The sequence below is a fragment of the Lissotriton vulgaris genome, chromosome 1_1 (assembly GCF_964263255.1).
Source record: "Lissotriton vulgaris chromosome 1_1, aLisVul1.2, whole genome shotgun sequence".
NCBI classification, from domain to species: domain Eukaryota; kingdom Metazoa; phylum Chordata; class Amphibia; order Caudata; family Salamandridae; genus Lissotriton; species Lissotriton vulgaris.
In genome coordinates, this window is record NC_141685.1 from 281,443,658 (window position 1) to 281,453,092 (window position 9,435).

The window sequence follows — 9,435 nt, forward strand, 5'->3', positions numbered from 1 at the left end:
CAACAAAACGCCATGCATGATTGTTTATGTGCAGAAAGGTATCCCTTTCTGCACATGAGCAATCATTCCCCCATCGCAGTCACCTTTGCACTATGTCCAAGGGTGCCTGCGTTGGGGCTAGGCAGCTGTAATTTGTGGCAGGGCGGGTGGAAACACAGGGCTGCAGAGTATTGTTGCAAATACCTTGGTCGTGCGTTTCCAAAAGTGGCGGAGGGTGGTATTAAACCAAGAATGCTAACGCCGCTCTCAATTTCTATCCATGTAAATATACCGCTTAATGTTTTAGTGGAGGCGTGAGACGCAAGGCAGGGGGAGAGGAGAATTTTGAGGGGAACTTTAGACAATGAGCTATAAAATGTGGCCATGCTCTTCAAATTAGCGGCCTCATTTATGAGGTTTTGGCGCTTAGGGCAGTGCCGCAAAAAATCTTAATGCGCTGCCCTGAGTCAAAAGAAAAGGACCAGCAGAATCAGTAATCTATGAGATAAGTGCATTCCTGTCCTTTTCCCCGCGCTGCCGCACAATGGGCTGCCATGTGCTAACGCAAGCACCCTTGCACCATGGTGCAAGGGTGCCTGCGTTGCAGGGATGATTGTTTTTGTGCAGGAAGAGACACCTTCCTGCACAGAAACAATTACCCGAGGCGTTTTTCCTCTATGTGTGCTGCAGAATTCAGCACACATAGGAAAAGGAAAAGCGAGAAGAAATATAGGTATTTCTCCTCTTTGCGCCTCACTTACACCTCCCCTAGAAGGTGTAGACTTTTGACGTATTCCCAGGTTTATTAATTCTGGTAAGTCAATACCATGGGTGTTACGTGGGAACACCCACCATAATGCCCATGGCACGCCTCCTTATTGCAGGGTGAAGCAACACAGCAACTTTAGCTGCGTTGCCTCAGTCCATATCTATAAGGCCATGATAAAATCCACGTAGGGTGGCTTTAAATGACCTTGTAGATATGGCCCTGCAGTGTGCGCCGCCGGACCATCACCGAAAGTGAATTTCCGGCAGCAAACAGGAGCTTGTAAATATGCCCCTGAGTGTCTTGACCCTCAGTAGACACAGACATTTCAATATATAATGAAAAAAGTGTTGTAGAATGCACCATTAATCCAATTTCTGACAGATGTTCTGCTGGACATGTCATTTATCTGCCCCTCTCTAGCAGAATTGTCTTCAAACACACACATACAACACAGCCGTCACCAGTCAGGTGACCCTGTCAGTAGAAGCATTGGTAATGCATCTGTTTGGACTTTGTGATGAATTTAATGCTGATTTCATCACTCATCGCTAGGAACAAAGGAAGGACCTCCCTGACAAGTAACACGGGAGTGGAGAGGATGTGGTGCAGTGGCCAGAGATGCCGACTCGAGAGCTGGTGATCCCTGTTTGCGTCTCAGCAGCGCAACATCCTATGATTCTGGGCAAATCACTTTCTCCAGATGCTATTTATATGTTCCAAGACGAAAAAGCAGAAAAGAGGGTCACTTTCTGAAAAAAGAGTGGGACCAAAGCAGATGTTAAAAGAATTTTGGCCACAGAAACTGATAAGAGAAGCAGACAAGGAACAAGCCTTTGTAAATGCAGGAAACATGATAAAACCAATAGATTGGAGGAAAAGTAAGTAAATGTAAATGTGCTGGACTTGTAAAGCGCACAGCTGCCCGTAAGAGTCCCGGCGCTTGCTTAGGGAACCCGTCCTGGTATTCCCCTGTGAGAAACCATGGCAGGTTGTCCACAAGGTGAAAGCCAGGCATCCCGCCGCGAGGGGCCGTAGTGGAGAATAAGCAAGCTATTGCCCAGAGTCGCAGAGTGTGACCCCGTGAGTTGAGTAGCACCAGAGCGAGAATTGTCGAGTCCGTGGAATTTTGAGCCCGAGACCCGCCGAGGTGGGGAATCGAACCCTGGTCCACGGTCGATCTCAGCTTCCGGGTCTGCCGCCTCTAACCACTGAGCCATGCTTCTCCACTGGCAAGCACAGAAGCCAGGAAAGAGAGGCTAGGGACGAAAGACCCTTTTTAAGGTTATATAATAAACAATAGATTTCACAAGTACAGCTGTGCAGGTGGAACCTAAAAAGTACCAGGTGGTCTAACTTGTGGTCAGTTAGGTAAGTACCCATGTCACTAGTGTCACTGTTTCTTCAACGAGTTGGCCCAGGGCCCACTACTTTACACTCTGCAAGTCTGTTTTGTTTAACTTTAAGCTTGTTGTAATCATTTATTTATGCCTGGAGAGACAACTTCTCACAAAGCATTCTATTGAGCAGCAAATCTAAAATGGAGGTTACATGGACTAAAAAAAATCCAGGCTTTCAAAATAAGGTAAAGTTGTGCAATTTCGGCAAACAAGGACGAGACTGGCTGTTTTCGTTTGTGTTTACAAAACCAACTGGCAACATCTCCCATTCATTTACATAGTTAGCAATATCTACAAAATAAATTTCAATGTATACCCCGCTTCTTTTGCAAAAGAATATATTAACATTTAATAAATGTGATATGAGTATTCAGCAATCCATTTCTGTTTAGATAAGAACAAAGGTTTTTATCCAGATCTTTCATTAATCATGAATAGGTGCTCCTCTTTAAAAGGAACCTTCTAGAGAAATAGTAAAGAGCTATATTCCTAACACGTAAAGTTGTAATTTCACGCCGTAGGACTAAGTAACACCTACTTTTATTATGGTCATAATTTATATATTCACTTTGATTAAAATGGGAAGGAGTGAAAGATCTGAGAGTACTAACAGAAGTTAAAATTGACAATTTAAGACAAAAAAAAAAGAAAAGAAGTTGATGGCATTGCACAGAAAATATGCAAATATAAGTACTACGACCATGCCTTGCTTGAGATCTGTCATCAACAAACCAAACACCACTCTGGCGTACATGCACCAAGGTGTAATGTATGTCGGGTGGGCGGTCTGTCGCAAGGAAGCCTCGTAAAAGTGACACAGTAAAATCTACAAAATTTCACTGAGTCACTTTTAAGACGTCACTGCGTCAAAACGTTGCGCCTGCTTGAAGCAGGCGTAAGGAGTGACGCAGCATGATGGGAATAGGCATTCCTGACCTTTGCTGGAGTTGTGTCGTGCTTACGATTTGACTCCAACAATGTATTGCCTTTCCGACAAAGGATGCGTCACACATCTGTCTATACTTGCGCCACGGTGCACCGCATTGTAAATGCTGCGCATCCATGGTGGCGCAAGGTTAGTTTTTCTGTCACGCAAAGTAACTGGCACATCTCTGCTAAGATGCAGAGATGCACCAGTACTTGCAAGTCTGGCCCCTGGTCTTCACATGGAGTAATGAGCAGAAATGTTGTATATCACCTCGTTTTTTTTTGTGTTTTTTTTTTGAGTTTCAAAAACCTTTATTGTGTCATCATAGTCCATACTAATATAATAAAGAGGGAGCCCAAACCTTTGAGGCGGATAATCTCAGAAACCACAGCACCAATCACAACACCCAATACAGCGTTGGAAAGTGCAGTTGCAGCTAAGTATGGGCGGAAAATCCGTTCCGCTCGCGGATTTTGCGGATTTTCGGTAAATTCGCAGTCCGCGAGATTCGCAAATTTCTCGCAAAATCCACAAATCCGAGAGCAGCGGATTTTATGGCTTGCTCGCACTGTTCGCGTGAGTTCGCCGCTTCCCAGTTCAACTTCGCGCCCCGCGAATAAGCGCTAAATTGCAGAAATACGATCTTAGCAAAACTGAAACTACTTACCAGGTTCAAAAGTTCAAGCCATTTCCTGTAGTGCTTCCTGAGGGGCCCCTCCAGAGTTCAGTTGCCTACTTGCAACTATTATGTGACCCTGCTCTGACCCTCAGAATAGTTACACATATGCCACAAAGGTCCTGAATTACAGCTAAGGGAGACAAGCAGGAGCCAGGCTGGAAGTTCAAATCCAGTGACACATTAATCAGCCCCTAATTCATTATTGTCAGTTGGGGCAGGGCAGGTGTTGTAACTAATTTTGCAACAATGAAAGCACTTAGCAAGTGCAAAAGATCACTAATCAGGAAGCACTAAGGAAGCAGGTGCCAGCTAAAAAAATATTCTGTGACACATTAATCAGCCCCAAATTAATTCAGGTCACTTCAGGCAGGGAAGGTGTGCTTTGCTTTGCCACAATAATGTACACTGGACAACCAGAGGGTGCTGTGATGAAACAGAGGGTGGCATGGGTGGGCCAGAGGGTGGCATGAGTAGTCAGAGAGTGGCAGTGGTGACAGAGAGTGGCAGTGATGAAGAGGAGTGTCCCAAACAGGCTGGACACGTAGAAACAACAAGTTCGCAAAACTTGCGACCCGACAGGTAAGTTTGCGTTTGCGAAATTGTACAAAACCCTCGCGAACTGGCAGAAACCCGCGCGAACACAAAAAAAAAAAGAAATCCGCAAACTCGCGAGAATTCGCGGATTTTGCGGATTGCGAGTTCGAAAATCCGCAAAATTCGCGAATGCGAGATTCGCAAAATTCGCCCATGCTTAGTTGCAGCAGAAGGACATAGGCTATGCAGACGCCCACCATATACATTTAAAAAGTAAAAGAACCGTGCCAGCAAAGTAGTCCCTTGTGGGCGTGTCTGCGTTTTGCTATGGGCTTGTGCTGGGGGGGGCGTGACAAATGCTGGGAGCTTGTGGTACGTTCCACCCTTCGGGCTGGACTGTTCCCATGAGGCACAGGGTCAAGGCTGATTTGCATATGGCCATGTCTGAACTGGGGTGGTGTGGAGTGCAAAAAAACGATGGATTTAGGCCCAGATCTCTGTACTGGGGTGAATGTATGACATTGTTCTGCATTCTGTCCAGCAACTGTTGTTTTTGCATTTGTCACCCCGAGTGGGATGGGTATGCTCAGACGTGAGTCCCATGCTCTCCACACCACTGGAGTTAAGCTATCCTAGCTTAAAACAGCTGATACCCAGAAATTGGTCCTAGGATCCTTGAGTCCTGTCCAGGAAAAACATGGCTTGGTGGTTAGGCCTGGACTGTTCTCATGAGGCACAGGGTCAAGGCTGAGGTGGAGTGCAAAAAAAATGATGTATTTAGGCCCAGATCTCCGTATTAGGGTGAATGTATGACATGGTTCTGCATTCTGTCCATCAAATGTTGTTTTTACATTCTGCTCTTCATGCCATGTCTCATAGCGTGTGCTGGGTGTTTGGGCGTGTGCGGGGCGCGCGTTGTGTCAAATATTTCATTGTTTTTTCTCCTCAGGTGCTGTACATTCCAGCTCCGGGTGTCCACCCTGCTCCCTTTAAATACCCCTGCATCCCATAATCAAAACCCACCCTTACTCCTTAAAATACCCCAACACCCTTAAACACTAACCCATCTTAACCCTATAATTATACCCTGTACCCCAAAACCCAAACCTATACCTAAATCCTAAAAATACCCCTGTACCCCAAAAACCAAACCTACCCCTGAACCCTAAAATACCCCTGTACCCCAAAACCCAAACCTAGCCCTGAACCCTTAAAATAACCCTGTACCCCAAAACCCAAACCTACCCCAGAACCCTAAAAATACCCCTGCACCCCAAAACCCAAACCTAGCCCTGAACCATAAAAATAACCCTGTACTCCAAAACCCAAACCTACTCTGAACCCTAAAATACCCCTGTACCCCAAAACCCAAACCTAGCCCTGAACCCCAAAAATACCCCTGAACCCCAAAACCCAAACCTAGCCCTGAACCCTTAAAATACCCCTTACCCCAAAACCCCAAACTACCCCTGAACACTAAAAATACCCCTATACCCCAAAACCCAAACCTAGCCCTGAACCCTAAAAATACGCCTGTACCCCAAAACCCATACCTATTCCTAAACGCTAAAACTACCCCTGTACCCCATAACCCAAAACTATATCTGAACCCTTAAAATACCCAAACACCCCAAAACATATACCTCAGTACCCCAAAACATATACCCCTATACCCATACTTACCTTATCCAAACATTAAAAAAAAACATGCTTTTACCATTCATGCATTTACAACGAATTTCGTAGGAAATGTATGCGTGGTAAAAGCATATAGGGGCAGATTTATGAGGCAGTTGCGCCTCTTTGCACCGCAATTGCGTCACTTTATTTGATGCAACTGCGGCGCAAACAATGCGCCCTATTTACAACGTGGCGCATCTAGGAGATGCGTCACGTTGTAAAGCACTGCGCCATAAGGAGGCGTTCCTGCGCAGGGGGAGGCGTTCCTGCGCAGGAACGCCTCCTGAAAGTGGTGAAGTGAAATCTATGAGATTTCACTCAGTCACTTTCAGGGCAATGCTGCGTCAAAACCCTGCGCCTGCTTGAAGCACGCGTAGATCTTGACGCAGCATTGTGCACATGGTGTACCCCCGAGCCTTGCTGGAGCTGCGTCGCGCTTGCGACGCAACTCCAGCAATGCGCCACATTTACGGCACAGATGCGTCACGCATCTGTGCCGTTTTTGCACCATGGGTGGCGGAGCTGTGGCGCACTGTGGCGCATGTTAACTGGCGCATCCCTGGGGATGCGCCAGTTAACATAAATCTGCCCCATAAAATGTAATGCCATGCGTTATAATGGCATTGCGGAGTCATGGTACTTTCATAATGAAAGTATGCAGAGTGATGGTCTGCTGAAAGAAAGTTACGGAATAATGGGTGTATACCCTCCCCCGGTAAGTACATTGGTGGCACGGCGACCCACATCTCCAGCAACATACTCATATTTTTTCACCACCAATTTGAAAAATGCACAGGTCTCTCTCATTGATGGCCTGCACCGACATGCACTTTTAGACACACCTCCCGCCACAAGTTCTAGAATTGCGAACTTTAGAGCTGGGGAGCTACGTTCGAATCTCGACATCAGGTCAACATCCTGTGATTCCAGGCAAATTGCTTTGTCTTCCCATGCCTACCACAAATTGATGTGTTCTTCTGTAATGTAAATTGTGCTCATGCCATGTTGTCGAGTTCGCTCTACATAATATTGCAAGGAAAAATAAAGTAGGGAAACTCGAGTTCACACACTACTGAATGCACACTCTTAAGTGCATCAGCAGTGCACTGTGAATCGGAGCGTTTCACAGGCCTGTCACAGATAAGAAATGCTATCAAAACGAAATCCTACAAAACAATATACTACTGGCCGGCAGCAATTCATACCCGGACAACGTCGGGACGGGCTGCTAGTTTTACATACAGTTAGTTGTAGCATGAGTACACTCAGTTTAGCATGGATCTTATATATCATAATAAGCTGATTATGTTGCAGAGGTACATAATATGAATTGCGTAGTCATAACTGTTATTATAATACTAGCAGCTCGTCCCGACGTTGTCCGGGTATGAATTGCTGCCGGCCAGTAGTATATTGTTTTGTAGGATTTCGTTTTGATAGCATTTCTTATCTGTGACAGGCCTGTGAAATGCTCCGATTCACAGTTCACTGCTGATGGACTTAAGAGTGCGCATTCAGTAGTGTGTGAACTTGAGTGTCCCTACTTTATTATTCCTTGCAATATTATATAGTGCGAACTCGACAACATGGCATGAGCACAATTTACATTACAGAAGAACACATTAATTTGTAGTAGGCACGGGGAGACAAAGCGATTTGCCTGGAATCACAGGATGTTGACCTGATGCCGCGATTCGAACGTAGCTCCCCAGCTCTAAAGTTTGCAATTCTAGAACTTGTGGCGGGAGGTGTGTCTGAAAGTGTATGTCGGTGCTGGCCATCAATGAGAGAGACCTGTGCATTTTTCCAATTGGTGGTGAAAAAATATGAGCATGTTGCTGGAGATGTGGGCCGCCGTGCCACCAATGTACTTACGGGGGAGGGTAAACACCTATTATTCCGCAAATTACTTTCTGCATACCATCACTCTGCATACTTTCATTACGAAAGTACCATGACTCCGCAATGCCATTATAACGCATGGCATTACATTTTATATGCTTTTACCACGCATACATTTACAACGAAATTCATTGTAAATACATGAATCGTAAAAGCATGTTTTAAAAAAATGTTTGGATAAGGCAAGTATGGGTATAGGGGTACATGTTTTGGGGTACTGAGGTATATGTTTTGGGGTGTTTGGGTATTTTAGTGGTTCAGATATAGTTTTGGGTTATGGGGTACAGTGGTATTTTTGGGGTTCAGGGCTAGGTTTGGGTTTTGGGGTATAGGGGTATTTTTAGGGTTCAGGGGTAGGTTTGGGTTTTGGGATACAGGGGTATTTTAGGGTTCAGGGGTAGGTTTGGGTTTTGGGGTACAGGGGTATTTTTAGGGTTCAGGGGTATGTTTGGGTTTTGAGGTATAGGGGTATTTATAGGGTTCAGGGCTAGGTTTTGGTTTTGGGGTACAGGGGTATTTTTAGGGTTTAGGTTTGGGTTTTGGGGTACAGGGTATATTTATAGGGTTAAGATGGGTTAGTGTTTAAGGATGTTGGGGTATTTTATAGAGTAAGGGTGAGTTATGATTATGGGGTGCAGGGGTATTTAAAGTAGGGGTGGGCGGAATTGGCGCGAACTTGGTACAATAAATCCGCAATATTTCGTTCCATCAGATTTCCAATTATTAAAACAGAAACTTTATATATTCAAGGTAAAATAACAAGTATTTCACATGCTAAAATGCATATAGTCATTTCACATAAGTGAAATTAGCTTCCAGCAAGCAGTGAGAGAGGTGATGATTTTGAGATCAAGCCCCTGCAAACCATTATGGGACGAGATTAGCAGTGGGAAGTGAATATTATAGTATCCAAATAATTCTAGAAAGAGCTGCAGTTCACCTCGTTCTCCCCAGTTGTCCCCAAGAGGCAAATGCAATAGCATTTAAAATATTATACATCAAGCTGCAGTTCACCTCATGGTCCCTAGATGTCCCTGATGAGGCAAATGCAATAGCATTTAAAATATTACACATCAAGCTACAGTTCACCTCATGTCCCTAGATGTCCCTGATGATGCTAATGCAATAGCATTTAAAATATTATATATCAAGCTGCAGTTCACCTCGCCGTCCCTAGATGTCCCTGATGAGGCAAATGCAATAGCATTTAAAATATTATACATCAAGCTGCAGTTCACCTCGTCGTCCCAAGATGTCCCTAATGAGTAAAATTCAAAAACATTGAAACCCTTTCATGAATGCTAAAAATTATGCTAATCTTATCCCATAATGGTTTGCAGGGCCTTTTAGTTGTATTTTTTCCCATAACTGTGCTTGGGGGGGATCTAAGAGATTGGGACCTCCACTGAATTACTATTTAAAGGGAGCAGGAATGTATAGAACCTGGGGAGAAAAAACAACACTCGTGACGGAATGCCCCCAGCGATTGTCACGCCCCCAGCACACACCCACAGCACAATGCAGACACGCCCACAAGGGACTACTTTGCTGGCACGGTTCTTTTACA

The 9,435-nt window shown here is 44.9% G+C and overlaps 1 non-coding gene across 1 annotated transcript; it reads right to left on the reverse strand.

Moving 5' to 3' along the window:
- Window positions 1–2,581: 2,581 nt before the first annotated feature.
- LOC147747011 (U7 small nuclear RNA) lies at window positions 2,582–2,637 on the reverse strand. The gene has a single exon (XR_015300507.1). It is a non-coding gene; the product is annotated as a U7 small nuclear RNA (small nuclear RNA).
- Window positions 2,638–9,435: the final 6,798 nt, after the last annotated feature.